Source organism: Alnus glutinosa, chromosome 12 (genome assembly GCF_958979055.1).
Source record: "Alnus glutinosa chromosome 12, dhAlnGlut1.1, whole genome shotgun sequence".
NCBI lineage: Eukaryota > Viridiplantae > Streptophyta > Magnoliopsida > Fagales > Betulaceae > Alnus > Alnus glutinosa.
This window is the reverse complement of record NC_084897.1, coordinates 18,440,497-18,447,872: the sequence shown is the minus strand read 5'-3', so window position 1 is coordinate 18,447,872 and position 7,376 is coordinate 18,440,497.

Here is a 7,376-nt window from a genome sequence, read left to right as displayed (position 1 = left end):
CACTCGTGTTCGTTTTAAAGTATTATTATTATTATTTTATTTTATTTGGGTTAGAAAGTGACCATATAGACAAATTATTAAATTTGTTTGTTTGATTAAAACTATAAAAATAATCTTAAAAACATTCTTATTGCTCGACTTGTGCGGGGAGTCAACCCCACCATCTTGATTCTTAACCAAAAGAGACATGTTATTTAATACAAATAAGAAAAAAAAAAAACTCTTTTTTTTTTTTTTAAATGGATAATTACACCGTTGGTCCCTGTGGTATGTCATAATTATTTTTCACTCCCTATGTTTTAAAAAATTCATAGAATGCCCTTGTGGTAAGTAATAATTATATTTTACTCCCTGGGTCAATTTTCCATCTACCATTTTGACGGAATCTGTTAGCTATACACGTCAGACCCAATAAAAAATTAACACATGTATATTTGTTTTCAAATTATTTTTTAGTTGTTTTTTGGCTTTTCCACGTCATCTGGGGTTGGCCACGTCGACTGACTAGAGTTCAGTAAATTTTAGAGCTGACTTCTTTTTCCCCAACAGTAAAAACCCTCCATTTACTTCGCCACCCTCCATTATCGCACAGTTTGGTCCCTGAAAACTGTCTTCTTCGCCAATTTACAGTCTTCTTCTCCGATCACGCTGTTCATCATCTGCTTCGCTGGTCACGCTGCTCAGCCCATCGTCTATGTCGCCGGTCACGAGTCACATCGGTCGTCAATGGTATTGTTGCTGTTCCTCGTTCTTTTTCATTCTTCTTTGCCGGTCACCACCATTTGGGGGTTTTTGATCCACTATTTTTTGTATGTAGATTTTTTTTTTTTTTTATTGAGAACCCCCTTTAGTCTATAGAATAGATTTTTGTTTAGGGTTTACTTTGTTCATTAGAAATGTTGTTTCGATTTGGGTTTGATGTTTCAGTTTTATGTATTAATTGTTTAAGAGCAGATATAAGAGTAGTAATAAAATAAAATGCATTAATCTGAAAATATAGTTCAATGTATATGCATCATTCTCATGGAAACCATAAGGTTAGGTAACAAGGAGATCATACAAACATAATTTTTTTTTTTTTTTTTTAATAAGTATCAATACAAACATAATTTTCTGACTTATTAATCATAAATTAAGCTATCATCCATCATCTCAGATGCTCAAGTGTTTACTATTTGGCAAAAAATAAACAATAACTGCAAACAAACTAAGCCAAGTGCATTTGAGATGTTATTAATAAGAAAATAAGACATCAGCATCTGCAGATACTCTAATCTGTGCATGTTACAACTAGGTCCTCTAATTTCTGTACAAAAATATTCAAGAAAGCCTGAAAATTTTCCTATTCAATTTCTACGTTATTATGAACATGAAGACATATATATATTTCCTTTCTATATCCCTAATAAGAACATTTTTTATGATCTAAACTTAATATGACCAAACTCATAATATTTTTTGTTTGAAAGACATAAATTTTTAGTTTTGAATGAGAAACAGTGTGGAATTGGATTTGGAACCACTTTTTTAACTTGAAGTCATTTGTCTTTTGATTTAGATGTCTTCAAATTGGTCATCATCGGAAAATTGCAGTGAAGCGCCAGCACGAGAATGCTACTATGGTATGAAAACATATTTAAGGACTTCATGGACGAGAAAAAATCGGGGAAGACGGTTCTTTGGATGCGCTCAATACGACAAAGGTCCACATTGCAAATATTTTGAATGGTTTGAACCATACATTTGTGAACGTGGCGGCGAGATTGTATACGAATTGAGGATGAAGATTCAGACTATAGAAGAAGAACTTCGGAAACAAGGGAAAAAGAGATGCGATCAAATGTCATTTTATTTATGTCATGGAGAATAATTGTTGATCTTTTGTTTGCTTTTATGTGTCCTGTTTAGATCACTTTTGTTTATCTTGAAGGTGGTGTTTGTAATAAGTGGTTGATATGGACTTGCAAAAAGTAGGTCGATGCTTTTCTTGTTTCTTAATTTAACTAGGATTTTGTTGTTGTACTCCATTGTCTTGATATCATTGTAATTCCTAAACCAAAGGCACCAAGAAGTGAATTTTGTTTAGTTAAAGCCTTATCCTTAGTAGTTCCAATTATGTAACTTGTAACCACAGTTTCTTTACTACTTGAATCAGAGATTCAATTGGATTTTTGTAACTTGAAAACTAAGATGCTGAAATATTGTGTCTTTGCAATGTATGAGACTTTAGCCCCACAGTTTTTGATGGAGTCGGAAGCTCATTAGCACATGTGAATTGATATGTACTCTTAGATTAGGCTTAATTTGTTTGATGTATCCCAAATGCTTGCTAAATACTCATTGAAATGGAAGATGACCCACTCATGCTTTCATAGAAAAGGATGACCCACTCATGCTTTGTCACGTACCCGTTTTTGTATATAAGGAGAACGCAAACTTAAGCTTAGAAATACATTTACATAAAGCACACATCTTCCAAATATAGACCTTAATCATCTATTTTATTTATATGTACATAAGAGTAGCTCTTTACAATACTATAAATCTCAAAAGAGAAACATACTATACAATACAAGTCACATCGGTCCCTAAAAAATTTTGTTACTCTTAGCGAGGTCTACGCCATTACAAAGAAATGACTCTGTCTTACTGTGTCATCTGAAAAGATTTTGGGTGAAAAAAGAGGTGAATTCGACAACTCAGTAAAGAAAACACAACAAACAAGAGTATGATACTTTTTAAAAATTCTAAATAAAGTTCAAATAATTTAACAAGTAAAGAAACAGTTAAATGACATATACTTAGACCAATGTAGAATGAATGGTGCATGAATCGTTTATCCAACGTGTAAGTTTTAACCTCCCTTGGCCCAATTTCGCTTTTAACCATGAGCGGCGCACGTTTGGCTCATCCCAAAGGACAACTATGAGCTCATCCTGTCGTCACAAGGGAGAGCTGTACCGGGTTGGGAACTTCCCTAGGTGAAGGCCACTCGGCCGAGAGCCCACACTTTCGTCCTTCCGTGTGGTTGCCATGCTATCCACATTAGACATATATAATCCGGATCGTCTATAACATGGTACCGCAGAGGTAAAACTGTGTGCACATGTAACATGTACTATGATATCATCAACATTTGCTCATATGGTGCACATGTAACACATATACTATGATATCATCAACTTTATTCATATGGTGCACATATTTTGGAAACTATGATTTCACCAACTTTATTCATATAGTAAACATATATAAACTATAAACCAAGTATGATCACACGAGATTCCAATCACATCATTTGACAAAAGCATTATTATAATGGTAATATAAAAAGACAAGTAATATTAAAAGAGTTGAAAGAGTTTAGAAAATCCTCGACTTTTTCTTTTGAACAAGTTTTATTAGAACTTTGCCGAGGTTTTGAGGTAGTATTTCCCTTACCTGGTATTTTTCAAAGCAGTATTTTAGCTATCTTCTACTTAAATAAATTTCAAGAAGAAGTTTAGAAAATATTATAAGATTTAAAGCCTAAAACTTAAACTAAGGTATCCTATAACACGCAACCATAGATCTTCATATTATACTATCTTTTAACATTACTACTTAATATACTAAATCGTCAACATTCTAGGAATTTCAATAAGAACACATTCGGCCATAAACCACATAAAACCCCTTCCAAAAACAGTAACTTCCTTAAATCAGTTAATCATTAGATCAACACTCCATACCCCAAACAAACCAATTTTAGTTAAAATGACATTATAAAAGCTTTAACATATTTTTATATCAGATAAGCATAAGAGCTTACCAAATATAAATAATGAGTTTTATGTTTCAAAACAGGTTAATAGAATAACAACCTTATTTTATTCTTATAAAATCCGGGTAGAATAATGACATTAGTATCAATAACTCTTAAAATACTTTAAAATATTAGGGCGACGTAACAATGCTTTTGTAAAATAGTGACCTTTTACTCAAGCATTATAATGGCACTTTTGTAAAAATATTTATTTGTACTCGGGCATCACAATGGCGTGATTCATTACTTAAATACGCCACTTGGAATACCCTGTTAAAACACAACTTAAAAATATTAGACTTAAAATAATAAAAACTGTAAAATCACCAAATATTAAACAAAGTGAATAACTTAAAAATCACGTAAAAATATATCAAAGCCTTTAATTAGAAACTTACCAAATATCTAAAAATGATATTTTGACATGTTAAAAAAAAAAAAAAAAATACTAAATTCAGATTTCTTCCCCTTTTAATTTTGCTTTATTTTTATCTATTTTCCCTTTTCTTTTACCCACTGAATGTACAAGAAGTGGAGAGTTTGTTCTTGTCTTTAGAAAAAAAAAAAAAAAAAAAAAAAAAAAAGGAGAACTTGAAGAAGATGTGGGTCCTATTTCTTTTTCTTCTCTTATTTTATTGTTTCTTTTCTTTCTACGTGCTTGACCGAGAGACTCCCAAAGGCTTCTAGATCCCTTCTTTTTGTTTGTCTCTTTTCTTTTACTTTTGTTTTCTTACCAATTCTACTATTTTTTTTTTTTTTTTTTTTTTTTTATCCTGTGCGCCTACCTCGTTTCGTTTCTTTTCCTTTTCCACAAACTAAGCACAAAAAAGAGAGAGGGAGAGAGAGTTCTTTTGTTCTTTTCTTTTGTTGCACTTGAGAGATCGGGACAGAGGGTATCTTGCTGTGCAACGATGCTGGAACTCCAGCTTGCGGAGAGGGAGAAGAGATAAGAGCTTCTTTTATACTGAAGAGCCTTGGCTTGCTGGACTTTACTGCTGGTTTGGAAGAGAAACAAGAGAGAGTTTCTGCTGAAAGAGAAATTTAACAGAGAAAGGAGAAAGAAGAAGAGATGGTGCATGAACTAAGGAAGCTCCATCTCCTTTTACACCCACATGGACGGTTGAGATTACTTGGATCAAACCCATCCATGGCTGAAACTAGAATTTGGGCAACACGCTTGAGGACGGCGTAGTAGAGGGCGTGAGAGGGGTGAGAGGGGTGAGTCATCAAACTTGGGTATCAAGCTTGATCCAATGGTTGGTATTGCAGCAGGTGTTCGGTGGTTCTCCAGCTTGAGCAGCAAACTTGGTGAGACTTTAGCCTAGGCAACACGTCCTTAGAGCAATCACATTGGATCGTGAATATTTCAATCTAAAATAGTTAATCAAAACTCAATTTATCTAGTTTAGCTAATAAATTTTAAAAGGAACATTCTATCCGATTATTTATTCTTTAACTCTATATTCTTATTTTACTCTTATTTTATTCTTTTTATCTCTTTTTTATTTTTTATCATTTTACTTTTTTTACTTTTTTGTATGTAGAAACAATAAAATAATAGATAGATTGGTGAATAGTACAACTCCACATATAGAGTTGTACTATTCACAAATCAACCAAAAATCTACTTTAGATTTAGGATAAATAATCCAATGGAGGGTGATTTTAGAAGTTTTGTTATGTATTCTAGCTAAAAGTGACTTTTAGATAACCCAATGGGATTGCTCTTAGCTTGATAAACATTGACTTCTCATCTAATGGTTGAAATTCAGCTTGGGCTTCAAGTTTGATGAGTGTTGCGTTGGTAGTTTGAGGAGAGAAGTTAGGCTGACAATGACAAAGTTGAGGAATTAATTAAAAAAAAATACAAGGAACAATTAGAATGGATAGATTTTCTAGTGGCTGGATTGTATGGAACTAGGATTTATGTATACCATTTGTATTTTCTGGACATAAAATTATCATATATAGTTCATATGTACATAAGTGATCCAGGAAAGATGCCGTAACTTATGAGAAGAGTGATAACAAGCAATGAGAAGGTTAATCAAGTGTAGAATGATTTGTTTCAAGGTGCATATGTTGTTCAATCAATGAAAAGAAAAAATAGATGCAGAGGCGAGACTTCGCCTCTAAATTTTTTCTTCTATATGTGATAGGCTTAAAATCCAAGAGAGAAAAAATAGAAAATGAACATAACATATGTAACATAGATGCAGAGGCGAGACTTAGCCTCTCAATTTGATTAACATACACTAAACTCGATCCACTTATTAATCCGTGCATATAATTAAACAAAAATGTAGTCAGCCTAACCTATTTGTAGCTAGGTTCTCTTTCATTTTCTCATTTTATCATCCGTCGATGTTCTCTGCAACGAAAAAGACCACTTGTTTCTTTGTCACGCAGAAGAAAAAGAAAAAGAAAAAAAAAAAAGACCAAGACCCCATCATTTAGGTTTTGATTGCTGCTATATATCTTTAAATATATATACATATACAATTAACAACTAGATTGGAAAAATAAGAAGCCAACATAGAGGAGTAACTCAAGTGTCCGTGAAAAACTGAGCTATCCATAAGATAATTTACTACAAAAAGTAAAATCCAAATTTACATAGAAAAAGTAGGAAAATAATGTAGAAACTGGTGTTGAAGCTCCTGCTTGCTCAATGTTCCATTCATATCTTTATTCAGGGCAAGAAACAAGTCTGCATAAAGAATTATGGTGCAGTTATCCACATGAATATCACAGCAATTTTAAGTACTTCAAACACATCATAACATTTATTTTGAGATTAACAACAGCAAGTTTACAAGTCCTATCGTTTACAAGTATATATATATATATATATATATCTGCTCTAATTCACAAAGGTCTGTATGGTATATAATTCACAAAGGTCTTCTATATAAATCAATTTACAAAACACATACCTGCTTCTCATTGCTTTTCATTTCTGGAAAATGCCAATTCTACCTGATATCAAAGAAGCATCTTTCATGAGAGTTAAAATTCTCCCCGGAAAATGGAAATATGAATTCTACATAAACAGTAACAATAGAATAAGCAGCGAAAACAAGGATTCTAAGATCCACATTTTTCACAAATAATGCTTGAAAAATCATTTAAGATCCATTGGATGCATTTGTAACTTACAACCAAGAAAAACTGAGGATGCTTGAAAAATCATTTAAGATCCATTGGATGCATTTGTAACTTACAACCAACAAAAATTAAAAGTATGAAGTGCCCAACATACCATTTTGAGGGTCCATTTCGATGGGCACAACATCATCAAGTTCAATATGTGTCAATGAACAATTATCTTCACATTGTGAAATCAAGTCCACTTCTGATAAGTCCATCTAAAAGTTTCTGTAACAAATAAAAATTCATATCAGTGCATTATCATTTAGTTCATAGCACTCAATAAAGGCCTAAGCATAAGAATAATATCAAAACTTCACAAACCCCAAAAAATAAGAACCATATAAACAAATACCTAGAATATCATAATTTATTTTTTTATCAAGGGAACAGGCCTAGAATGCACCAAGAAAAAACTGTA